The sequence below is a fragment of the Tursiops truncatus genome, chromosome 4 (assembly GCF_011762595.2).
Source record: "Tursiops truncatus isolate mTurTru1 chromosome 4, mTurTru1.mat.Y, whole genome shotgun sequence".
Classification (NCBI taxonomy): Eukaryota; Metazoa; Chordata; class Mammalia; order Artiodactyla; family Delphinidae; genus Tursiops; species Tursiops truncatus.
Window position 1 is genome coordinate 60,371,196 of NC_047037.1, and position 27,134 is coordinate 60,398,329.

Genomic DNA, 27,134 nt, shown 5'->3' on the forward strand with positions numbered 1-27,134 from the left:
CCATTTTATTGGCATAGAGTTGCTTGTAGTAATCTCTCATGATCTTTTGTATTTCTGCAGTGTCAGTTGTTACTTCTCCTTTTTCATTTCTAATTCTATTGATTTGAGTCTTCTCCCTTTTTTTCTTGATGAGTCTGGCTAATGGTTTATCAATTTTGTTTATCTTCTCAAAGAACCAGCTTTTAGTTTTATTGATCTTTGCTATCGTTTCCTTCATTTCTTTTTCATTTATTTCTGATCTGATTTTTATGATTTCTTTCCTTCTGCTAACTTTGGGGGTTTTTTTTGTTCTTTCTCTAATTGCTTTAGGTGCAACGTTAGGTTCTTTATTCGAGATTTTTCTTGTTTCTTAAGGTAGGATTGTATTGCTATAAACTTCCCTCTTAGAAGTGCTTTTGCTGCATCCCATAGATTTTGGGTCGTCGTGTCTCCATTGTCATTTGTTTCTAGGTATTTTTTTATTTCCTCTTTGATTTCTTCAGTGATCACTTAGTTATTAAGTACTATATTGTTTAGCCTCCATGTGTTTGTATTTTTTACAGATCTTTTCCTGTAATTGGTATCTAGTCTCATAGCGTTGTGGTCGGAAAAGATACTTGATACAATTTCAATTTTCTTAAATTTACCAAGGCTTGATTTGTGACGCAAGATATGATCTATCCTGGAGAACGTTCCATGAGCACTAGAGAAAAATGTGTATTCTGTTGTTTTTGGATGGAATGTCCTATAAATATCAATTAAGTCCATTTTGTTTAATGTATCATTTAAAGCTTGTGTTTCCTTATTTATTTTCATTTTGAATGATCTGTCCATTGGTGAAAGTGGGGTGTTAAAGTCCCCTACTATGAAAGTGTTACTGTCGACTTCCCCTTTTATGGCTGTTTGTTAGTATTTGCCTTATGTATTGAGGTGCTCCTATGTTGGGTACATAAATATTTACAATTGTTATATCTTCTTCTTGGATTGATCCCTTGATCATTATGTGGTGTCCTTCTTTGTCTCTTCTAATAGTCTTTATTTTAAAGTCTATTTTGTCTGATATGAGAATTGCTACTCCAGCTTTCTTTCGGTTTCCATTTGCATGAAATATCTTTTTTCGTCCCCTTACTTTCAGTCTGTATGTGTCTCTAGGTCTGAAGTGGGTCTCTTGTAGACAGCAAATATATGGGTTTTGTTTTTGTATCCATTCAGCCAATCTGTGTCTTTTGGTGGGAGCATTTAGTCCATTTACATTTAAGGTAATTATTGATATGTATGTTCCTATTCCCATTTTCTTAATTGTTTTTGGTTTGTTATTGTAGGTCTTTTCCTTCTCTTGTGTTTCTTGCCTAGAGAAGTTCCTTTAGCAGTTGTTGTAGAGCTGGTTTGGTGGTGCTGAACTCTCTCAGCTTTTGCTTGTCTGTAAAGGTTCTAATTTCTCCATCAAATCTGAATGAGATCCTTGCTGGGTAGAGTAATCTTGGTTGCAGGTTTTTCTCCTTCATCACTTTAAATATGTCCTGCCACTCCCTTCTGGCTTGCAGAGTTTCTGCTGAAAGATCAGCTGTTAACCTTATGGGGATTCCCTTGTGTGTTATTTGTTGTTTTTCTCTTGCTGCTTTTAATATGTTTTCTTTGTATTTAATTTTTGATAGTTTGATTAATATGTGTCTTGGTGTGTTTTTCCTTGGATTTATCCTGTATGGGACTCTCTGTGCTTCCTGGACTTGATTAACTATTTCCTTTCCCATATTAGGGAAGTTTTCAACTATAATCTCTTCAAATATTTTCTCAGTCCCTTTCCTTTTCTCTTCCTCTTCTGAAACCCCTATAATTCGAATGTTGGTGCGTTTAATGTTGTCCCAGAGGTCTCTGAGACTGTCCTCAGTTCTTTTCATTCTTTTTTCTTTATTCTGCTCTGCAGTAGTTATTTCCACTATTTTATCTTCCAGGTCACTTATCTGGTCTTCTGCCTCAGTTATTCTGCTATTGATCCCATCTAGAGTATTTTTAATTTCATTTATTGTTGTTCATCAGTTTGTTTCATCTTTAGTTCTTCTAGGTCCTTGTTAAATGTTTCTTGCATTTTGTCTATTCTATTTCCATGATTTTGGATCATCTTTACTATCATTATTCTGAATTCTTTTTCAGGTAGACTGCCTATTTCCTCTTCATTTGTTAGGTCTGGTGGGTTTTTATCTTGCTCCTTCATCTGCTGTGTGTTTTTCTGTCTTCTCATTTTGCTTATCTTACTGTGTTTAGGGTCTCCTTTTTGCAGGCTGCGGGTTCGTAGTTCCCGTTGTTTTTTTTTTAAATTAATTAATTTATTTATGGCTGTGTTGGGTCTTTGCTTTTGTGCGAGGGCTTTCTCTAGTTGTGGCAAGTGGGGGCCACTCTTAATCGCGGTGCGCAGGCCTCTCACTATCACTGCCTCTCTCGTTCTCTGCAGAGCACAGGCTTCAGACGCGCAGGCTCAGTACTTGTGGCTCACGGGCCCAGTTGTTCCGCGGCACGTGGGATCTTCCCAGACCAGGGCTCAAACCCGTGTCCCCTGCATTGGCAGGCAGACTCTCAACCACTGTGCCACCAGGGAAACCCGTTCCTGTTGTTTTTGGTGTCTGTCCCCAGTGGCTAAGGTTGGTTCAGTGGGTTGTGTAGGCTTTTTGGTGGAGGGGACCAGTTCCTGTGTTCTGGTGGATGAGGCTGGATCTTGTCTTTCTGGTGGGAAGGTCCATGTCTGGTGGTGTGTTTTGGGGTGTCTGTGGCCTTATTATGATTTTGGGCAGCCTCTCTGCTAATGGTTGGGGTTGTGTTCCTGTCTTGCTAGTTGTTTGGCATAGGATGTCCAGCACTGTAGCTTGCTGGTCATTGAGTGAAGCTGGGTGCTGGTGTTGAGATGGCGATCTCTGGGAGATTTTCGCCGTTTGATATTATGTGGAGCTGGGAGGTCTCTTGTGGACCAGTGTCCTGAGGTTGGCTTCTCCCAGCACTAACTCCTGGCTGCAGCACCAAGAGCCTTTCATCCACACGGCTCAGAAGAAAAGGGAGAAAAAGTAGAAAGAAAGAATTAGTAGAAGAAGAAAGAAAAGAAAGAAAGAAGGGTGGGAGGAAGGAAGGAAGGAGGGAAGGAAGGAAAATAAGAAAGAAAGAAGATAAAGTAAAATAAAATAAAGTTAACATAAAATATAATAAAGTTATTAAAATAAAAATATAATTATTAAGAGAAAAAAACAAAAAAACGGACGGATAGAACCCTGGGACAAATGGTGGAAGCAAAGCTATACAGACAAAATCTCACACAGAAGCATACACATACACACTCACAAAAAGAGGAAAAGGGGAAAAAAATAATAAACCTTGCTCTCAAAGTCCACCTCCTTAATTTGGGATGATTCATTGTCTATTCATGTATTCCACAGATGCAGGGTACATCAAGTTGATTGTGGAGCTTTAATCCGCTGCTTCTGAGGCTGCTGGGAGAGATTTCCCTTTCTCTTCTTTGTTCTCACAGCTCCCAGGGGCTCAGCTTTGAATTTGGCCCCGCCTCTGTGTGTAGGTCGCCTGAGGGCATCTGTTCTTCGCTCAGACAGGACGGGGTTAAAGGAGCCGCTGATTCGGGGGCTCTGGCTCACTCAGGCCGGGGGTAGGGAGGGGCATGGACTGCGGGGCGAGCCTGCGGCGGCAGAGGCCGGCGTGACGTTGCACCAGCCTGAAGCGCGCCGTGCGTTCTCCCGGGGGATTTGTCCCCGGATCACGGGACCCTGGCAGTGGCGGGCTGCACAGGCTCCCCGGAAGGGGGGGTGTGTGTGGATAGTGACCTGTGCTCGCACACAGGCTTCTTGGTGGCGGCAGCAGCAGCCTTAGCGTCTCATGCCTGTCTCTGGGGTCCGCGCTTTTAGCCGCGGTTCGCGCCCGTCTCTGGAGCTCCTTTAAGCAGCGTTCTCAATCCCCTCTCCTTGCGCACCAGGAAACAAAGAGGGAAGAAAAAGTCCCTTGCCTCTTCGGCAGGTCCAGACTTTTCCCCGGACTCCCTCCGGGCCAGCCACGGCACACTAACCCCCTGCAGGCTGTGTTCACGCCGCCAACCCCGCTCCCTGCGCTCCTACTGAAGCCCGAGTCTCAGCTCGCAGCCCCGCCCGCCCTGGCAGGTAAGCAGACAAGCCTCTCGGGCTAGTGAGTGCCCGTCAGCACCGATCCTCTGTGCGGGAATCTCGCCGCTTTGCCCCCCGCACCCCTGTGGCTGCGCTCTCCTCCGCGGCTCCGAAGCTTTCCCCCTCCGCCACCCGCAGTCTCCACCCGCGAAGGGGCTTCCTAGTGTGTGGTCACTTTTCCTTCTTCACAGCTCCCTCCCGCTGGTGCAGGACCCGTCCCTATCCTTTTGTCTCTGTTTATTCTTTTTTCTTTTGCCCTACCCAGGTACATGAGGGGTTTCTTGCCTTTTGGGAGGTCTGAGGTCTTCTGCCAGCGTTCAGTAGGTGTTCTCTAGGAGTTGTTCCACGTGTAGATGTATTTCTGTGGGGAGGAAGGTGATCTCCGCGTCTTACTCTTCCGCCATCTTCCCGGAAGTCTCCTTGGTTTTTTGTGTGTGTGTGTGTGTGGTACGCGGGCCTCTCACCGCTGCGGCCTCTCGAGTTGCGGAGCACAGGCTCCGGACGCGCAGGCTCAGCGGCCATGGCTCACAGGACCAGCCGCTCCGCGGCACGTGGGATCCTCCCGGACGATGCATGAACCCATGTCCCCTGCATCGGCAGGCGGACCCCCAACCACTGCGCCACCAGGGAAGCCCAATGTTGGGTTTAAAAAAAAAAAATTATAGCCATCTTCATTGAAACTATCTCCATGAAGCCTTCTCTGATAGGTTCGGCTATATATTCTCTCTCATTTTCCTATATTTTTATTTCTCCTAAGACATGATTAAATATTTCTTGAGGATGAGGATCTGAGATCGTTTTCTAGATTATAAAATCCTTGAGAGCTGGGACGTGTCTTCTGTTTGTAGGGTGACCAACTATCCTGGTTTGCCTGGACTGAGGGATATCTCAGGATACCAGACTTTCTAGGCTAAAACTGGGACAGTCCTGAGAAAACTGAATTTGGGGACTTCCCTGGTGGCACAGTGGTTAAGAATCTCTTGCCAATGCAGGGGACACGGGTTCGAGCTCTGGTCCGGCAAGATCCCACATGCTGCAGAGCAACTAAGTCCGTGAGCCACAACTACTGAGTCCGTGTGCCACAGCTACTGAAGCCCACGTGCCTAGAGCCCGTGCTCCGCAACAAGAGAAGCCACCACAATGAGAAGCCCACGCACCGCAACGAAGAGTAGCCTCTGCTCACCGCAACTAGAGAAAGCCTGCACACAGCAAAGAAGACCCAATGCAGCCAAAAAAAAGAAAAAGTAAAACAAAGCCTCCACATTAAAAACAAAACAAAACAGGGCTTCCCTGGTGGCGCAGTGGTTGAGAGTCCACCTGCCGATGCAGGGGACGCGGGTTCGTGCCCCGGTCCGGGAAGATCCCACATGCCGCGGAGCGGCTGGGCCTGTGAGCCATGGCTGCTGAGCCTGCAGGTCCAGAGCCTGTGCTCCGCAACGGGAGAGGCCACAACAGTGAGAGGCCCGCGTAGCGCAAAAAACAAACAAACAAAAAAAACAAAACTCAATTTGGTCATCCTATTTCTATTCCCCCTCTAGCATGCCAAACACCTTGCCTATTATAGGCATTCAATAACATTTTCCCAATTAATGTTGGAAGAGAGAAAATAGTAATGTTTTCCTTTGATGGACGTGAAAGTGGTCCCGTCTTAGTTTCTTGAGGAGCCTCAGTACTGTCTTCCATAGTGGCTGCACCAATTTGTATTCTCACGACAGTGTACTAAGTTTCCCTTTTCTCCAAGTCCTCACCAACGTGGTGGTGAGGTCTTTTTGATGACAGCCATTCTGACAGGTATGAGGTAATATCTCATTTTGGTTTTGATTTGCATTTTTCTGATGATTAGCGATGTTGAGCATGTGTTTGTTGGCCATCTGTATATCTTCTTTGGAAAAATGTCTATTTAGGTCTTCTGCACATTTTTTAACTGGGTTTTTTGTTTTTCTGACATTGAGTTTTATGAGCTGCCTATATATTTTGGATATTAACCTCTTATATGTCATATCATTTGCAAATACTTTCTCCCACTCAGTAGGTTGTCTTTTAGTTTGGGCAATGGTTTCATTTGCTGTGCAAAAGCTTTTAAGTTTAATTAAGTCCCATTTCTTTATTTCTATTTCCTTCTTAAAAATAACTTTTGTTAGGTGTTTTTCTGACTATAAAACAAAAATAAATCACCTTGTTGGAAACTTGGAAAATTTAGAAAAAAAAAAGTTAAAATTTGGTGCCCTGGAATAGACTCATATTGATTCGAGAGATTGAACTGCACGCATTTCTTCCCAGCTTCAAGCTCAAAGACATCATATTGGTTGAAACTGGCCGTGACAGGAGTATTTACACAACAGAATGATAAATGCTATGAATCAGGGCTTTTTTTTTAACCAGCACACAACTGATATACCGTCTTCCCCATTACACAACTTAGGTCTCGAGGCCACCTTGAGACCGTAACACCCTCCAACCCCACTTAAGGCTGCACTATCGGATTGCAGGGGCGTTCTGCCTAAATCCCCCTTTTCTCAAAGTAACTGGATTGAGCCTCTGCTCCTTACATCTAAACAGGCTTCACTAGAACAGAGACAGAGCAGTATCAGGACGCTCTTCCAGCTGACGCATACCCTGGTCAGCACACCGCCCCTCCTCCTCGGACATTGTTGTCGTCCCCACCTCCAAGTACTTGACATGGCAGCCACATCTACAGCCCAGCTTGGCACCTCCAAGCTTCTACACCTGCCCTGAAGGCAAATGCAGTTTTCCTGTAAAGGGAATTTCTCAATAGACACTGATTTTTGAGCCACTTAGCCCATGTAACCTCTCACTCCTTATCCTATTATGACTTCATGTCACAGTTTGCTACTTAGCTAAGCTTGCTCAAGCTATTAAGGGGTTCTATTTTTCTCTTTTTTGGCTGAAACTTCCAACTTCCAGTAATTTGCCAAAATGACCAACACAAAGGGAAAGAAGAGAGGCACCCACTATGAGTTCTCTAAGGCTTTTAGAAAACATGGAATAGTTCCTTCAGCCACATCCATGTGAATTTACAACAAAGGTGATATTGTAGATGTCATGTTCAAAAAGGAATTCCCCACAAATGTTCCCAGGGCAAAACTGGGAGAGTCTAGTGTTACCCAGCATCCTGTTGGCATTGCTGGAAACAAAGAAGTTAAGGGCAAGAGAAGTAATGTACACACTGAGCATATTCAGTCCTCTAAGAGCTGAGATAGCTTCCTGAAATGTGTGAAGGAAAACGATCAGAAAAAAGAAGGAAGCCAAGAGAAATGTTCTTGGTTTCAATTGAAGTGCCAGCCTGCTCCTCCGACAGAAGCACATTTTGTGAGAACCAGTGCAAAGGAGCCTGAGCTGCTGGAACCCATTCCCTATAATTCATAGAGTAATACATGTAAAAAAAAAAAAAAAAAAAAAAAAAAAAGACCTCTGGGCTGTGAAAAAAAAGTTATTAAGGGCTTTGGTGGCAGCCCTCAGGTTTGGAATTCATGGAAGAACACTGGCAGTGGGAAGAAAGAGGGTGCAAGGCAAGACTCCAGTCCTGGAACAACAGCAATACCAACCACGGCACTCAGAGGACAGAGGACTAGAGATGGACATAAAGTCAAAGCAAGGTCAGCTGGTTACAGCTTATGGAAAGGATTTTAAGAAACAGATCAATGTCTCCGTTTCTTTATCTGTAAATCGTAGATATCCACCTTGATGTGTTATGAAGAGGGGGAAATGAGTTAATACATGTGAAGCCTTTAGCACAATGCCTGGCATATAGTAAGCACTATGTAAGCATTAACTATTACTATTTAAACATTTCTGTAGAAAAGAAATTGTGTGCATTTCATTCTAAATCTGGCTTCTGGCTCCAGACCAAAAAACTCCTTCAGTACAATAGCCTTTGTTAGTATCCACAGGCTGTTTATTGTCCCCATGTTATCTTGGATCATTTCCACATAGTACAGAGGGGCCAATAGACCACCATCTCCCCGGGGAAAAAAACATTCCCATCACTCCACCCTGTGCGTCAGAAATATTATTCTACCTAGAGTCACAATTTATAGAAGTATTTATCCATCTGAGAAATTCTTCCCAGAAGTAACCTGGATTAAAGAGGTAATTTGAAACTACATTATCCCATATCTCTCTCTCTCTCTATATATATATCTCACATTATATGTATTATATTTATTTATAATATGAAAGTATATTATTTTCAAAGAATATATTCAAAGATATAATGTATTGTGTATATTCATTATAAACATTAATATGTTATAGATGATACTATTACAATGAAGAGATGTAATAGTACCTCTTACTAGTTGAGATGCTACTGGGTCAAGTGTTCTGTGTGTTTTATCTCATCTTATTTCCTTATATCCTGAGAATTTGATAAAATAGGTTGCTTTCCTCTTTTTACAGCTGAGGAAACCAAGGCTCAAAACTGAAGTTGGGTGTTTTGTTCCAGGTCACACAGGCTGTACTAGGTAAGTCAGTAATAGCGTCTGATTTGTCCATGCCCTATTCTAATGGAAAATTCCCAGCCCACCTCCTCTGTTGCCCAGGAAGCCATTTTTGGTACTACATGACTCCACTGCTTCCCCTTGTTACTAACTAGAGTGGATGCCCCCATCCAAAGACAGCCAAGTGTATATAGAGATTAGTTCAAGGACATATACAACTGACTCAACAAGATCAGATGGGACAGCAAGAGTCTCTCTATTTTGAAATAAGAAACACAGAGTTTGCCATTTGAGAGCAGAAAGAGGTGGCAAAAAGATGTATCAAGAGATGCCACAGATAGAGTCAGAACCGTGCCAAGTTAAAGCCATTTGCAAGCCAAACTTCTGAAAAGCAAAAACTGTAAGTAATCAGAGGGACTTGGAAGGTTAAAGAGGAGACTGAAGCTGACATGTAGAGAGTAGCCAAGACAGGTCACCCTGAGACTGGGTGGAGAGCCAGGGGGTCCTGATGCTCCTGGGGCTGCTCTGAATCTGGATCCACCTTCTAGCTCTAGTTACAGCTCTGCTCTTGGATTTCAGAGAGATTTCTGCCTAGATCCCACTTGTCTTGAAGTAGCTTGATAGAGACTTTGCTCATTATATTCACCTGGGCCTCGCTGGGACAGAAGCAGAGCAGTGCTGAGATGCTCATCTCTGACCCCCCACATGCTAACCGCTGCACTACCCTTCCTGCGTGGACCAGGGTTGTTGCCAGGTGCCAAGATGGGCCTCAAAAAAAGATCAGAAACCATAGCTGCAGCCAGTGCTGATTCAGTTTTGCTATTTATACCCAACCCTACAGTGGACTTTCCAAATGAAAACTCAAGGAGTAAATTGGAAACAGCAAAAATTCCAGAGTGGGTTTTGTCAATAAAAGCAGCCCCCAAATGTTTGCTTACTGCTAAGTACACGAGGAAAGCTATAGAATGGTAGGTACAAGATGTTTCTATTTCTGCAAACATAATAGTGTATGAAAATAGATAAAAGGCCAGAAGGAAAGGCATTCATTCATTCATCAGATGTTTCATGAGTATGTTCTAGGTGCTCAGGATACAAGGGTGAGCAAAAGGAGACACAGTTCCTACCCTCAAGGATATTTCAGTCTAGTGAAGGAGATCAACACACACACTGCAATCATTCTAAATGTTTGAGGGAAATGTACTTGGCGGAAAACTTTATCAGGGGCAATGTGACCCAGTCAGAGAAGTCAGCGAGGGCTTCTCTGATGACTGAGCTGTGATGGATGAGTATGCAGTACCCGCATGAAGCGTTGTCCAGGCAGAGGCTATAGCATAGGCAAAGCGCAGTGAGGAGGGACCACAGCAAGTATAAGGAACTGGAGGAAGGCCATATGGTTGGAGTAAAAAAAGTAAAAAAGGTTGGGAGAGAATGGTGTGGGATGGAGCTGGAGAGGTAGGCAGGGCCAGATCATGTAAGGTCTTACAGGCCAGGTTAAGGAGTTTTGTCTTTACCTCTGAGAGATTCGGGGAGCCAGTGAGGATTGAGTGTGTAAGATATAATCAGATTTGCACTTTGACAATAGCTGTCTCTGTATGGAAAACAAATTACTAGGAGCCAGCACGGATAAGCAGGAAGAAAAGGGGGCCAGTAATCCAGATGGCATCCCGATGGGAGCTCATTTTACTATTCTTTTATATTTTAAATTTGAAATGTTTGGAGGAGTGTTTAGGGAGCACATAATCTCCAGGGAGCACACAATCTCCAGCATGGATGGAGAACGAGGCTTGAAAGGAGCAGCTAAGAACAGGCTCAGAATCACTCTGAAGGATCAGCCCGGTAAGGACACCACTTTCCTTATGCCCGAGTTAAGATGCTGCAGTCGGGACTTCCCTGGTGGTCCAGTGGTAAAGAATCTGCCTTACAATGCAGGGGACTCTGGTTTGATCCCTGGTTGGGGAACTAAGATCCCCCATGCCTCGGGGCAACTAAGCCCACGTGCCACAACTACTGAGCCCGTGCTCCTCAAGTAGAGAGCCCACGTGCTCTGGAGCCCGCACCACGACTAGAGAGAGAAGAAACACACGTGCCACAACTACTGAGCTCGGGCGCCTCAACTAGGGCCCATGTGCCACAAACTACAGCACCCACGTGCCCTGGAGCCTGGGCACCACAACCAGAGAAGAGAAAACCCTCACACCATAACTAGAGAGAAGCCACAACGAAAGATCCCACGTGCCTCAATGAAGACCTGACGCAGGCATAAATAAATAAAATAAATAAATAAGAAATCTTAAAAAAACAAAACAAATCCTGCAGCTTGCTTCACTGACACAGTACAGGGCAGGGATGCCACTGCCAGCGCCTCACCCGGGACTCAATCTTTACAACAAGCTCCCAGCTGAGTAAATAAATCCGGCAGAGATGGTCACCTCTGGATGTACCCTTAGAATTAAAGTGTGAACCTGAACAGCTAAGGGTAAGACCGTAGCACAGTATAGGGTGTAAGAGTTGGGGGACGGGGACTTCCAATCAATCTCATTTTGAAACAGCCAGGTGGCCTTCTCACCTTTAAAACATTTCATCTAGGGTGAAAAAATGTGAGCAAGTCTGTTTGACATTTCAAGCTACAGAATTTCAATACATCTTTAGACGAGAGATGAAAAACAAGGAAAACATTGGGTCAATGAAGTCTACTCGTTCTATATCTCCATTTCAAGGGAAGCTTTCATGTATGTCTCTGGATATATCATCCACATTATCCAGAGATTCTCAAATTAATCTAAATTCTTTTAAACTTGACATACTGGAAACCTGATACAATAAATATGATTCAGTAGCTCTGATCTTTTATGATTCTCTGAATATATATAGAAACATTTTAACACATACCAAAAGCATTCAGGAAGGACTTTTAGATGATCCCCATTCTGGGTTAACAACACTGCTGCTCAGAATTGTGGATATAATAAATGAGAAGATAAAATATTATTAAAGGGTACCATGTATAACCAATAGTCTATCCATCAACATACTTAGTCATCATGTTAATCCTTCCAGGTACAAATATAGCAGGAAATATTGAGGGGGACACCACTCAAAAGTAGAAGTTCATGCTCACTTTTGAATCTCACACTGCCTTTTCGTAAATTGTCTCCTTCAGTATGGTGTGTGGAAAGGTGAAGTTATAGTAAACTAATTTAAACCAGGGACTGGAAAACTTAGCCATCACTTTCTCAGAGGGATAATTGGAACTAGAGTGCTTATACCTGGAGAGAGGATCCTAGTGTGGAGAGAGTCAGGAGATCTGTCACTCCATTCTAAGGGTCTAGGGGCTCTGCTTGAACAGGAAAGCAGAAGACCATTAGAAAGGACCAAACTGGAGTCAGAACGACCTGAATTTTAATTCCAGTTATTGCATTTCCCACAGTGTGGCCTTGACAATTTGCTTAACTTTGCAGATCCTCAGTTTCTTCATCTATAAAATGGGTTACCCATCTTATAGCATTGTTGTGGTTATCAAATGAGAGATGATTATGTAAAGTCCTTAGCACCAAACCTGACATACCATAGTGCTAAATAAATAACAACTATTATTAAATAACAAAAGTTTCAAACTCTAAGCAAAAAAGAGCAGAGACATAAATTCCCTCCAGACATGAGAACTATTTGGGCCACTGCCTGACTGACTGACATGTAAATTATGTCTAGCCCTCTCAAAATAATCCACCTTAACGGAAAGTCATTTCTCTGTCTGAAGGCGACAAAATACACTCCTCTTGCTTGGCTGCCCCTTTCCTGAAGGCTCTGTCCTGGATCATAGACAGGTCCAAGATGACACTGATGATGGGGAGTTGAAATGGGCCCTTTTCCAGAATTTAAGTTTAATCAATATGTATTAAATGCCAAGCATGGGCCAGCCACAGTGCTGGACACTAGGGGATACAGAGGGGACTAAATATCCTCCAGCCCTGCCTCAAGGACCTCCCAGCCTAATGAGGCCAACATGAGAACAGAAAATCTCTGAATAGTACGTGGAACATGCAGGCTACTATGAGAAAATAAGACACCCTAAATTATATGAAGTTTTAAATCCAATCTTCATATATTTTCAACATTTTATTCTGTTCCTCAGTTCAGTTATTTTCCTTAACAATTAAACACTCAGCAAATGGGCTTAAGTCCAATGTACATTCAAATGAGGAAACAAAGTCTACCTCTCTGTTTGCTTCAAAAGTTGCCGTCTTTGTCTCGAATGTGCTAAATTTGTGAGTTCTACGGTCCTTGTCCCTGGCATCAGAGGAGAGGTACCTAATACAGTCTGGAGGAGTCTATGCCAGAAAGGATCTTTATGTCACACTCTCTGTGAGAGTCACATTGGGGATTAGGGCTTTCAACGTATGAATTTTGTGGGGACGCAATCAGTCCACAGCATTCTGCCCCGGCCCCCAAAACCCACGTCCTTATTGCATGGAAATTACATTCACTCCATACCAACAGCTCCAAAAGTATTAACTCATTCTAGCATCAGCTCTAAAGTCCAAACTCTAAATGTCTAAATCAGATGTAGGTGAGACTAGAGGTATGACTCATCCTGAGGCAAACTCCTCTCCAGCTGTGAACCTGTGAAATCAGATGAGTTATGTGCTTCTAAAATGCAATGGTGGGACAGGCATTTCCATTCCAAAAGGGAGAAATAGGAAAGAAGGAAGGGGTGATAAGTCCTGCAGGAAAGGCAAATTCCATTAGATCTTAAGTTTCGAGAATAACACCCTTTGGCTTGATGCCCAGCCTTCCAGACCCCCTGGGGCAGCAGCCCCACCTCCACAGCCAGGGTCATGCCCACAAGTCTCCAGTACATTTAATAGAGAGAATTTAATATAGAGAATGTTTAACTAGGTAGTAAAGAATTGTTAACTAAGCAACCGAAAAGGCAAAAAAAAAAAAAAAAAAAAAAACACCACTAAGCTACCATAGAGGTAGCAAAAGCAGGAAGGAGTTCATAGCCCGGGGAAACCAAGGGAAGAGGTTGGAATTATTAAAACTTAGGGATCTGGAGGAGGGTACCAATGGATTGGGACCCAGACTTCTGAAGAAAGGGGGCCAGCCAGCAGTGATGGTATCTCTGCAGGGATGCCATGAGGTTGGCTTTGCAAGTTGGTAAAACCTCAAACTGGATTGAACTGTATGTTACTTGCTAGGGTGGCCAGAACAAAGCACCACGAACTGGGTGACTTAACAGAAATTTATTGTCTCACATTCTGGAGGCTAGAAGTCCAAAATCAAGGTGTCAGCAGGGTGGGTTCCTTCTGAAAGCTGTGAAGGAAGGATCTGTTCAAGGCCTCTGTCCTTGGCTTGTAGATGGTCTTCTCCCTGTGTTTCTTCACGTTGTTTTCCCTTTATGCATATCTCGGTGTCCAAATTTCCTCTTTTTATAAGGACATCAGTCATATTGGATTAGGGCCCACCCTCATGTTAACTTGATTACCTCTCTAAAGACCCCAGCTCCAAATAGGGTCATATTCTGAGGTACTGAGAGTTAGGACTACAGCATATGAGTTTTAGGGGAACACAATTCAACCCATAACAAACTGCTTCTGGAATGAACTACCTCTGCCAGAGCGAAGGAGCAGCATTGCTGGATGCTGGTGACAGGAACAGGGGGCCAACCAGAAATAAACCAAAAGCAAAGAGGAAAAAGTCCCTTCTTCCTCATCTAGCCCTGCAATCTCCCTCCGACGTCCCTCGTTGACAGAGCCTAAAAGAAAGCAGCTGGCCAAGGAAGAATGTTATTCGCAGAATGCCAGTCCCTGCATCACAAAGCAGAATACAGACGAGTGGGTTTGAAGCTGAGAGATGATAGTTTAATAACCGACACAGCACTGACTAGTTTGTACTTATTAATCACTAGCATCAGAACTTTTCTTTTCATTTTCCACACATTTTATAATATAAAAGGAAAAATTGCAATAAAATATTTAATGGAACAGACATACTGGCTATGCTGTTAAAGCTGTACTGACGGCCGGGGGGCTGGAACATCACCTGCCTCAGCTCACATTCTTCTGTCCACTGATACACAGCAGTGTATGGGTGGCCTTCAGAACTGAACTGCCGAAGGCCAACGTGTAATACGTATGGTGCGTAAGAAAACAGAAACATTGGAAGTCAAGTCGTCAGCAAGTGTTGTCTCCATTTTGTAGCTCAGGAGGTGAGAGTTCAGAAGGGGAGGTCATTTGCCCAGTGTCACACAGCAAATAAGTGATAGAGCATGGATTTGAGCTGGGGCCTGATTCTCTGCACCTAATCTGCCAAACGAAGATGACAGTACTTACCCAGAAGAACTGTTCCGAGGATTAAATGAGTTAACATGTGTATTGTGCTTAAGACACATCCTGGCAAGTCCCAAGAGTACAGCAAATGTTGGCCGAGTCTGGGGATTTTTCTACCATCCCAGGCTGTCCCGTTAAACACAGTCATCAAAACTTTGTGGCATTTGGAGGATAGAACTGCGAAGAATAGAGATGGGGTTGGGAACAAAATTCCTTTAAATTTTTTAAAAATCATAATATATTTTGCTATCCAATCTTTCTGCAGGGAGTCATGCCTTTTGGACTCCCAGGATCTAGTGACAAACATTGATGGGGCAACAGCCACATGGTAAACACTGAGACAGAGAGAGTCCCACCTTCAAGTGACAAGCAATGACAACACAGAAAAGGGCTGTGATGAGGACATCTAGTGTGGGAGCCTGTATCAGGGAAGCCTGTTGTGGACTTGAGGAAGAGAAAGCTTTCATGGAGGAAGTCACGTTTAAGTTGAAATCTGAAAGACAAGTAGGAGATTGGTAAGCATTTCAAACATAGGCGAGAACTTGAGAAAAAGTCTAGAGGCAAGAGGGAGCAAGGAGTATTCAAAGAACTGAAGGAGGCTGACTGTGGCGTGCAAGTTGAGGTGGGCAACAGACAAAGCTGGCAAGATCCCCAGAGCCTATTCCTGAAGGACTATGTGAGCCACAGGACCCTGGACATTACCTGGATGATGGTGTAGGACCACAGAAGGGTTTTAAGCAAGTGAGGGACCATTAGACATGCACCTTAAGAAGATCAGCTCTGGACGCAACATGGGGGATGGTTTGGAGTGAGGTAAGAGGGGAGGTGGGGAAATCAGAAAAGCTGCTACCTGCCAGCAAAAGCCAGATGAGAGTTGACAGAGGTCTGAGATAGAGAAGTGTCTGGGATGGAGAAAAGCACATGGATTCAAGTAATATTTAAAAGGTAGAGCCCACAGCATTTGGGAGGTGATTAGAAGAAAGGAGTGAGGGGCAAGAGGAAGAAGAAAAGAGAGAAATAAAGGAAAACACCCAAGTTTCTACTTTGGGCAACTGGATAGATGGTGATATCCTTTACCAGGATAGGGGCACAGGAGGCAGAGCAGGTTTAAGGCAGAAGAAGAAGGGTTTAGGTTGACGTTTAGGGGTTGAGTTTGAAATGTGAAAGGGTCATCCCGATGGATGTGATCCCTAGGTAGCTGGATTCTTTGTAAAACATCACATCTTATTTTCCCACTTCTACTGGTGACCAGTCCCACTTCTCCAAGCAGCTGAGCTCTCTATGAACCAACCAATAAGTGCCTTGAGTACCACCTGCTACCTAGAGTATTATTAGCCTCTCATTTTAATAACCGATACATTTAAATTTGCTCCCCTCCAAAATTCATTCTTAACAAGAACAGGATGTGGGTGTACCCCACACCTAATTATATATGTATTGTGAACTCTATTTAAAATGAGACCATTGTTATTCAACTGTTAGATACTTTCTAAACCCGTACCGATTTTGTGCTCTTTATTTTGCTACCACCAACTAGGATAGAGGGTCCCAATTTTTTTGTAATGTTGTCCTGTCTTATTATTCTTCACAAAAGTAAACACTAAGAAATGGAACACAAGTTATTTGAATTTTTATTCTTGAAAGGAAAATTCTAAGCTTCACAACATCAAATCAGATTTCTTAATCTGAGAATATGGCCAGCTTAGATTCAGAAAACGTAATGGCTAGAACATTTACATAAGTGGATATTACTTTTAATTCAGCAATCCCTATGTACAAGGCTCTGTTTAACAAATTTTGGCCTGCTTTGGGGGAAAGATACCTAAGTGTGATTCTGGTCTCCTCCACAATGGGTCAAGTAGCAGCTGCAGTGGAGGAAGCGGTGAAGTTTTTTCAGGTGTAGGCTTCTCCCAGGTGGGAGCTGCTTTCCCCAGAAGGAGCGGTGGCCAAGCCCCAGGCAGAACATCCAGTGGGACTACACCTTTGAAGACTGAGAGAATAGGAAAGCCATAGCCCACCCAATCCAAAGGAATAATATATGTTGAGAGGGATTCAAAGAAGCCACTTCCTCCAGGAAGCCTTCCCTCATTCCATTCAACCCCGGTTACGTGTGCCTCCCATTTGCTCACATAGAACCCAAGTGCGATGGCACTTGACACCCATTGTTGGAAACATGTGTTCTAGTGCCCATTCCTCCACTACACCAGTGTGCAGTGTGAGGGCAGACACTGTGCCTTTGACATTTGCATCTCCCTAGTGTCAGGCACAGTAGATACTCAATAAAATCTGGTAAATAAAACAGTGAATGCCCTCGACACATGTTTCTCAGGCAACTGTAACATCAGTAAAGACACTCTGATGCTTAAATACATAAAACATGTAATTCTATAAAATCTTATTAACCCAGTTCTACTATTAAGGCAAACCCCAGCTCCCTGTAAATTCCTTTTAAAGAAGGAATTGTTTTAGATGTGCTCCACATAAATGTGGTTTCACTTGATCAGCCACTATGTGAAGTTTACCTTTTCTCCTCTGCTCTGATCCACCTCCATGGGGCACCATTCACGCATCCTTCAATTCACGCGCATTTCCTGACTGCATACTCTATGGCAAGCATTGTGCTAAAGGCAGGATGCGCAGCACTGAACATAATAGAACCAGGTCCAGGCCCTCATGGAGCTTAGGCCTGGTATCCACTGGCACCTACCCACCTTCAGAACTCCAAAGACCCTGAGACTGTCACGTGGGCATAATACATTTTTATCTTTAAGCTCTTGAAAATGTAATGTGTTGATAAGGCAAGCCCGTGCTAATTCAGGAATATCTAGCGGTTTGCCATCCAGAGTTAAATAACAAGTCTGCTAAATATTTTAATTTTCCCAAGCCAAGAGGGAACTGATCAATCCAAAGGGATTCATACTGAGGCACATCCAAGTTTCCTGTGGCCTCCCTCATTGTGGGCACCTCCCCTGGGATATCCGCCCTGATTGCCGTCTTAGAATAGCCAAAGGGAGACAATGATGCCCGCGTCATGCAGCATCATTTGCTAAGGTCTTTCCATTGCCTGCTTACAGGCTGCCCTGGTGTGCATTCGGGAAAGGCGCCCCCTCTGGGCAGGCACTTGAGTAAAAGGCCTCCCTTCCTCCCTAGCAGATATAGCCCCACTCAGGGGCGCACAGCTGGGGGAGGGGAGGTCAGCCAGGATTTCAGTCCCAGCGTGCCCCCTCAGCACAGTCCCACGCCGAAGCCCCGTTACCAACTCCCTGTTCCATGCACCGGGTACAAAATGCGTTAGTGCATTTACATTACGTGTGTTTAAATTAACGTTCATAACTAAGGAAACCAGTTTTTCTGGGAAATTACTGAACTATATGGAAAGCCTTTCCTAAAATCCCAGCAGAAGCCACAGAAACTTTAAGCACAATTGAAACTCATTAAACTTTTTCCAAGACTACAACTCATTTCTGCTAAATAACTAACTCTTCAACACCTGTGACTTCACTGAGCTATGAGCAATTCAGAAATGGAAAACGAACAGAGCCTCCCAGTTGTGCGTTTTGGGACTAAGGCCCGGCACCTCCCTGGACAAATATCAAGGTCAGTGTTCCCCACAACTCGCCAAAGTCACATCACTGAGGAAGTGCAGCCTGGTAGCCTTTGAGTCTCTCAGAGCTTGAACTCCCAGCAAGTCATTTTTCTCAAGCAGCAAGTCAATGAATCCCCTCATCCTAGCCACTCATTATATAAAAATAAGCCATTCGCTCTAGCCTTTGGGTTCAACCACTTCCAAATGCCCATAAACTGGTTATAGTTCAAGCATAGGCCTAAGGAAAATGCATAATCTTAATCATCTTCTCCATCACACCATTCAATAAACCTCACTTGAAATGTGGCCCTAATGTCAGCTGGGGTAGCCCTGCCCCCTTTAAGATCTAGATAAGACAGACTCAAATCCCAATTCTAGGTCCTGTGGAAACTCCAGGGCTCTCCTGAGATTTCTACAAATGGGGCAGGGCAGCCCTGATTCCCAGCCTCCCCGGAACGGGCTCTCCATTCTGCGCTCTAGGGTTGCTCCTTTATCCTGGCCCTAGTGCAGTTCACCCAGGACCAGCCCCTTCACTTGTGACTCCGAGAAGCAACTGTGAAAATGAGGCTGCCATGGGGAGAGTAATGGTCCCTCAGACACCCGGCACTGGGCAGATCTCCCGACCCACTCCTAGTCCAGACCTCCTGGCCTTGCTTGTGCCTCTCCCTCCTTCTCCTCTCCCCTCTTTCCAGTCACCACCACCCCCTGGTCCAAATTCTCCTCTCAGTTTGAGAGGAGCCATTCAGTACCCCTTTCCCAAGCCACCCCAGGCTCAACTTCCTAAAGCAAGCCCTTCAAGGGGCTCAGCTGAACAAATAGGCCATATGAGTGTTTCAACAGAGGCCTTGATTTTATAGGTTTTTTTCTTTAACAAAATTCACCATCCCTGAAGACAGCTGTGGTTTCAGAGAGCCATCTTCTCTTTGCTTTTGTTTTTCCGATGAATGGCACAATGGAAATCAGGCGCTTGAACCTCCTTCTTCAGCTTGATTAAACAGTGGAAACCGTTTTTCTCTCCCAGACCAGGTGTCTGGTCTATGGTAAGTGCATTCAACTTTTCCAAGCTTAAAGTACTGAAATTGCAAATCAGCAGGTGGTTTAGACCTACTGGTTTAGAGTGCTAGCTACCTAGGGTTAAAGACAGAAAGAGTTTAGTTTAAAGTCTCGGTTGGGCCAGGGCCCAAGACCTGGTCCCCTTTGGTTGACGAGCTCCGTGGGACACAGCCTGTCTCAGGAGCGCTGCTGCACAGTGGCTCCTGCCCACCTGGACGTTCGATGGGCTACACGTGGCAAAGGGCCAGCCTCGTTTACTCTTGTGGCTTCTTTGGGTGACAGTCATTTTGTTGTTTCCTCTGATCCTTCTCTGCCATCCCTGCTCACACATCAAAAGCAGAAAGGGGGCAGCTTCCAGGCTCAGCCTTCCATCTGTGTACCCTGTACAGCTACTTTAAGGCCTCACACCCACCCCCAGAATCACACAGGCCCCACAGGGAAGGGAGACTTCCGCATAAACTTGCTGTTCACATCCTTTGTTTTGAACAAGTCCATTCTGATGCTGCTGCTTGTTTGGGGGATGATTTTTGATTCTCCACCCTGGCCACGTGGCCTCAGACTGCTTCAAGCAAAGAGCCCTCCCTACCTGACCTGCCGGGGATCCTCATGCCCTGGCCCCGCTCTTGTAAGTAGAACATTCTCCTGTCCTGAGAATGGCATCGGGCCACCATGAATCCACAGTCCCAGGCCCAGGAGTGCTTGCTCCTCCCTGGTTCCCTTGTCCCACCCCCTAAAAGCCCCCAGCAATACCTCCCCCCAGGGCTGCTAACGCAGCCCTGAGAAGAGGCCTCAGCCACGTAGGCTGAGCACTGACAGCTGCGGCAGCACTGTTGTGGGGCCACTCCTTGCCCAGTTGCCGTTGTTGGAACATTTTCTGGCAAATGAATGCAGCTGCTTAATTTCTCCATGCAGTTTGTGCTTCCATGGCTGTGACTCTCGGCGGAGGCAGAATGAGTAGTGTTTTGGTTCCCTGCCTGGTGAAAGTGATCCACATCCAAGGACACATTCCTTATGTGATATGTACTGCTTTTTCAACTATCTCTGGCAATGGTGAGCTCAAACAGCAGAAAACGCCACTGCTGATGGCAAGGATTATGAAAAAGAGACTCTGCGGCTCAAAGAGGTCATGCTGTCTGGGAAAACGCCCCCACAAAGACATGCAGAAATTTTCTTCCAGCCCTTTGGATGCCTGCAGTCGTGAAGCCAGCTGGAAGCCAGGCCCAGTTTGGGGCAGCGACAGGGAAGAAGGCAGCAGCTGTTACAGGGTAAAGTCAGACAAAATGCAGAGGGGGCCAAGAGGCTGGTGTGAGGTCAGGCAGGGTCAGGCAGGACATGGATCAGCTCAGGCCTGTAAAATGCCCGTGAGCTGCGGACTTACAGGAATGGCCCATCTAAGCACTGTCAAAGGTGAGAAAACTCACTGCAGGGATCTAACGAGACTTCCTTCATAGAACGCCACCACCAGATCCATTCTCTTACTCTCTGCTACTGCGGGCTCCTTCAGGGAGGTTGAAGAATCCCTGTTTCCTGTTATCAGATGATTTTACTAACAGGAAACTCTTTTTCCTAGTTGGTGGCATATTGAATGAATGAATGGATGGATGGATGAATGAACGAATGAATAAGAAAGCAAGAAGTATGTGCAGGTGTATTTCGTAGATAGAACCAGTAGCAAGGATTGAGTTTAAGGCCAGGATTTATCACCCTCCCCAAACTATCTCTGAGGACCACACTGACTGTTGAGTTTCCAATGAGGTTAGGGGTATGATTTTCATGGACCGGTACCACAGCAACAGTACTGATAACGTGATCATTTGTCGGAGAGCTGCTGCTATGTACCAAACATTGTGTTGTACGCTGTATTAAATAGGACTCTTGTGTGTTCTGTGCAAGCAACTTTGAGAAGAGTGTTATTTCAGGGAGTGGATGTGATAGCTGTTCTGTAATGCAGTTAAAGAAGTGCTTAGGGCTTCCCTGGCGGCGCAGTGGTTGAGAGTCAGCCTGCCGATGCAGGGGACACGGGTTCGTGCCCCGGTCCAGGAAGACCCCACATGCCGCGGAGCGGCTGGGTCCGTGAGCCATGGCCGCTGAACCTGCTCGTCCGGAGCCTGTGCTCCGAAGAAGTGCTTAAAAACACACATAATAAAGATGTTTAAAAGAATTGTACATGCAGGATACTTTGCGAAGAGTGTTATTTCAAGGAATGAGAGTGATAGCTCTTCTGTAATGCATTTAGAGAAGTGTTTATAAACATTTGTAATAACTGTTTATTAAAAACTGGTACCCACTTGGGACAAATAAACAAAATCACTGTTTTATTTGTATTTTTTTAATTTATTTTTTATTTATTTTTGGCTGTGTTGGGTCTTCGTTGCTGCGCACGGGCTTTCTCTATTTGCGGCAAGAGGGGGCTACTCTTCATTGTGGTGCGCGGGCTTCTCATTGCGGTGGCTTCTCTTGTTGAGGAGCACGGGCTCTAGGTGCGCGGGCTTCATAAATTGTGGCTGGCAGGCTCAGTAGTTGTGGCTCGCGGGCTCTAGAGCACAGCCTCAGTAGTTCTGGCGCATGGGCTTAGTTGCTCCACAGCATGTGGGATCTTCCCGGACCAGGGCTCAAACCCGGGTCCCCTGCATTGGCAGGTGGATTCTTAACCACTGCGCCACCAGGGAAGCCCAACAGTGCTTTTTTAAGTGAAAAAAATAATAGGGCTTTTGTTGTTTCAAGTAACAAAACCCAACTCAAGTTGACATAAGCATAAAAAAAGAAATTGTTACAGATACAAGGAGATCACTTTGAACCCATGACCAGGAATGCTCTCAGGCTTTCCTAGGGCAGGGAATGAACCAGTAGACGCTCTTTTCTCTTAACATCTGATTTATTATTTTTCTCAGACTGACTCTTTTAACTTCTTTATCCATGGGTAGAAAACACGACTGCCTACCACCCACATTTATGTGCAATCATTTCATCTCTCATAGCAAACAATTACCCAGCGCTTGAGGGGATATTTAAGATACATTCTTAAAGGGCTAGAAAACAGAGGCTTTGAAGAAACCGAATGACATGACAGGGTAATTAACATAGTCTCATGGCCTGTGGAAAATAGTTTTCCATTTGTCTAGGAAGAAATTGAACTGGCCTAGAATGCCATTCCCCTGTTTAAACTTAATCTCTTAAGTCATGATTCAGCCTGCCATCTTATAACCTGCTACTTCTTGGTAACCTCCTATCACTTGGAATTAGGTTGTGTTTCTTTCCAGCATGGATCACAGGTGCCACCAAGTCTTAAAATACACTAATGATATGTTGGATGTCAACCGTGACCCAAATTCACTGGAAATCAACTTCTTTAAAGCATTCAGCTTCTCTAAAAGGCTCAGATCCTCCAAGGTTTACAGAGATGTGTCAACAAAAAAATTAATCAATAGTCAAACTAAGAAAGAAATGGAGGGGGATTCCCTGGCTGTCCAGTGGTTGGGACTCTGCGCTTTCACTGCCAAGGGCCTGAGTTCAGTCCCTGGTCGGGGAACTAAGATTCCACAAGCCCCATGGCCAAAATAAATAAATAAATAAATAAATACCAGGACTTCCCTGGGGGCACAGTGGTTAAGAAGCCGCCTGCCAATGCCAGGGACACAGGTTCAAGCCCTGGTCTGGGAAGATCCCTCACGCCAAGGAGCACCTAAGCCCGTGCACCACAACTACTGAATCCCACACGTCTAGAGCCCATGCTCCACAAAAAAAGAAGCCACCGCAATGAGAAGCCCACACACCACAACGAAGAGTAGCCCATGCTCGCTACAACTAGAGAAAGTCCACGCGCAGCAGCGAAGACCCAACGCAGCCAATAAATAAATAAATAAATACCCAGTGTGATTTAAAAAAAAAAAAAAGAAAGAAAGAAATGGAAGTTTTATTCCAGCCAACCTGAGGATTATAACCCAGGAGACAGTCTTTCAGAAAGCTCTGAGGACTGTTCCGCCTTTTAGAGGTCAAAACACAGTTATACAATTTTTTGAGACAAAGAGTTATACATCAAAGTAACATACTGACAGTTTACATAGTCCAACGAGGTGAGTAGTGGGTTACTGTGACCTCTTACAGGACTGAGAAAGGAAGGTTATCTCCTAAGGAGTTACCTTTCTTGGGCAAGGAGGAAATGGCTTTTCTTTTTCTTTTTTTCGGCTACTAGGCGTTCCTGTGTCTTCTAAGGGGATCTAGCTAATGTATTATATAACACAGATGCACAATACACACTAAAGGGGAGGGGGTAGTGGCTCAAGAAGGCAGAGAGAGAATTTTACCTTTAAAATTTTTCTTGTCCTGCCTTAAAAATAATTTTATTTCATCAGATGGGAAGATAAAGTTAAGCCAGGCTTTGCATTTTATTATGTCTGTGAAGCATTTTAGCACAATGAGATAGAAATTGAAAATCTCCCACCATAATGACCATACCATCATTTGTCGGGCCCTTCCCATGTATCAGACGCTTATACGCAAACAACTTTGCAAAGATAATTATTTCTTAGATAGAGAAATCAAGATTCAGAGAGATTAAGTGACTTGCCCAAGATCATTAAGCCAATAAGTGACATAGATAGAATTTGACCCCAGATGTCTCTGACCCCAAAGCCCATGAGTTTTCCACCATACCATGCTGATCAAACAGTCATTTTCATCTACTGCTATTTGCAATTTGAATTTGTTGTGGAGGAAAGAATGGAAGTTTTAAACATAGGGTGGTATCCCAGAATTTCTCATCACTTCTGTGTTTCACCACACCCCACCCAAGTCACCTTGGATTTTCTACCAGTTGGGTGTACACGAGATATTTTCAGCCTTAGGAGGTCTTGAGGGCTCCAGTGTAAGCAAGTATCCTGTCCCCAAGGAGGGAGGTCTTCATCTGGGCCCTGAAGGACTGAGGGATTTGTCCTTCAGTCTGGCCGTTATAGGGAGGAATGCTTAAAGTGTTGCCCTTTTTGCCATTCTAACAAGATTTTCTTGGAGAGAGGCTGCCCAGGCCTTAAGTAAGTTTCCTTCTCTGTCATATTCTGACTGCAGAGAAGACAAAACTAATCACTATTAACATCTATCCTCCCCAGACCCTGAGGATCCTGTCCTCCTCTTCCTAGGTAAAATGTGGGGTGAGGCAGTGTCCTGCTCAGTTGGAGGAAACACCACATTGAAGTGGCATCCTCCCCGCTGAACAAGTTTAGGGCCCTGTAATTTCTCTCTGGGCTCTTCTAACTCGGGTCCACGTGGTTCCTCCAGAGGATGACTACTCCTGGATGTTGCCCCTTTCATTCATTTATTCACTGTATATTTACTGAGCACCTACTATCTGCCAGATACTATTCTAGGTGGCAAGAATACTGGTGTGAACAATTTAGGAATGCTTCTCTCTTCATGAAATTTACATTTTGGTAAAAGAAACAGAAAACAAAATAACTAAACAAAGAAGTAATAAGGTTCTTTAAATTTGTGATAAGTGCCATGGATTAAAAAAAAATAATAAGGCAATTGGATAAAGAGTAACAGAGGTCTCAGGAAGAGCTACTTTAGAAAACGTACTCAGGAAAAGCCTTCTCAAGGAGGTGATATTAGAGCAGAGACCTGAAGGCTGAGAAGGATGCAGCCTTAACAGAGTCAGTAAAAGAGCATTCCAGGCAGAGGCAACAGAAAGTGCAAAGTCCCTGAGGTAAGCAAGAGACTAGGTCATTCAAGGGAAAGTGGTTGCAGCATAGTGAGTGAAAGAGAATGGACCATATGAACTTAAGAGGAAGACAGGGACTAGATCATTAAGGCTTTTGTATTTGATGGTAAGGAGTTTGGATTTTATTTTATAGGAAATAGGAAAATAATAGATGATTTAAGCAGAGCATTGACATGATTAGATTTAAATGTTTAAAATTCACTCTGGTGATGTAGAAAACAGATTTAACATGGGAGGGGTGGAAAAAGGGAGACCAGATAAGAGAGCTTGTCAGTAGCCCAGGAAAAGTTCATGGTGCCTGGGAGTAGGGGATGACAGTAGAGATGGAAAGGAGAGGATGGATTTGGGATATATTCTTCAGGTAGAACTGACAAGACTTGGTTATGGACTGGAAGTAAGGGATGAGAAAAGGGGAAAAGTCCAAAATGACTCTTAGATTTTAGGTTTAAGCAACTGGTTGGAAGGGGATGCTTTTTATTTTTATAGGAAAGAACTGAAGAAAAATAAATGGTGGAGAGGGGAAAATTCGGGGCATATTAAGATGCCTATTAGACTGGCAATGAGTAGAATTGCCAGTACCAATTAGATTCTTAATTCTGGGGTTCAGAGAAAATGTTTGGGTTAAAGGTACACATTTAGAAGTCATCAGGATAAGGAGGGTCAAAATCATAAAATGGAAAGGGAGAGCATATCAAGAAAATGTAGGCAATGAAAGGAAGAAGACCCAGGACTGGTCTCAGACACAGTCTCATTTAGAGGTTGGATAGAAGACGAAAAATCCAGCCTTAACAATACATTGAGCAAGAGGAATGCACTTGGAATAATCAGAAAACCACTTTATTCTTTTTCTCCACTACCTGTTCAGACCATCCCCTTGGAACTACTGCTCCTTGAACAAAATCAAGGACAATTTTGTGACTTTTTTAGACATTCTTAAGTAATAAAAAAACCATCCAGTCACCTGTGGTCAGACACACACACAGAGTCTAATTTCAATCAGTAATATGAATGGTCCAAAGTAATTACCAAACGTTCCAAACTCATGAGTTGAAGTTTCTTCCCCAGCTTAGGCGGGCTCCAACCTGGCTGTCTCTAGTGGGAGAAGAGAGTATAGATGGGTCTTTATTTCTCTCCCCTAAAATGTGCAGTCCCCTTCCCCCCCACTAGGCTGCTCCTTATTCCTCCAGGGGTGAAGCAGAGTGGGGAGGGTGAACTAAACAAAGATACCTGGGCTTGGCAGGTATTTAGAACTTATTCTTTTTCCCATGGGACGATTTATGGTTTTGTTTTGTTTGTTTTTTTAGAGACTCCACCATCTCAGGAAATCTTGCAATGGCAGTCCCCTTCTGGAGGTAAATGCGTCTCCTAGGGCTGGTCACTTAAAATTCTTCCCTCACCACCTCGGAATTCAATAGTATATCTCCAGGGTTTGTTTGTGGTTTGTTTATTTGTTTTTCTCCAAGGAGCCCTCTTGGGCAGGATCTAAGAAAACCCCATGCCTGCTCTTTACATGTGTACTACATCAGGTCCATGGAAAGCACTCAAGCCTCATTTGCCTAAAACTCTGGGAGAACAGCCACCCTCAACACAGCATCTCTTTGCCATCAGAGGAGCCACCAGCCACCGTCAGACTCCAGTCCTCTGTGCCCCACTCTCCAAGTGCTTCCCAGTAAAGCCTCTTTCACCAAGCTACCAGGGAAGAGCAAGCAGTCTCACTGCTTCCCTACTGTGAGGGAAAACTTACATTGCAGATCTCTCTAAAGTAATTTTCTCTCCAATTTCCTATGCACTTTGATATCTTCAACCTTTTTCATAAACTGGAGGTATTTAATCAACTAAGGGACATAAAACCCACTCTTGGCT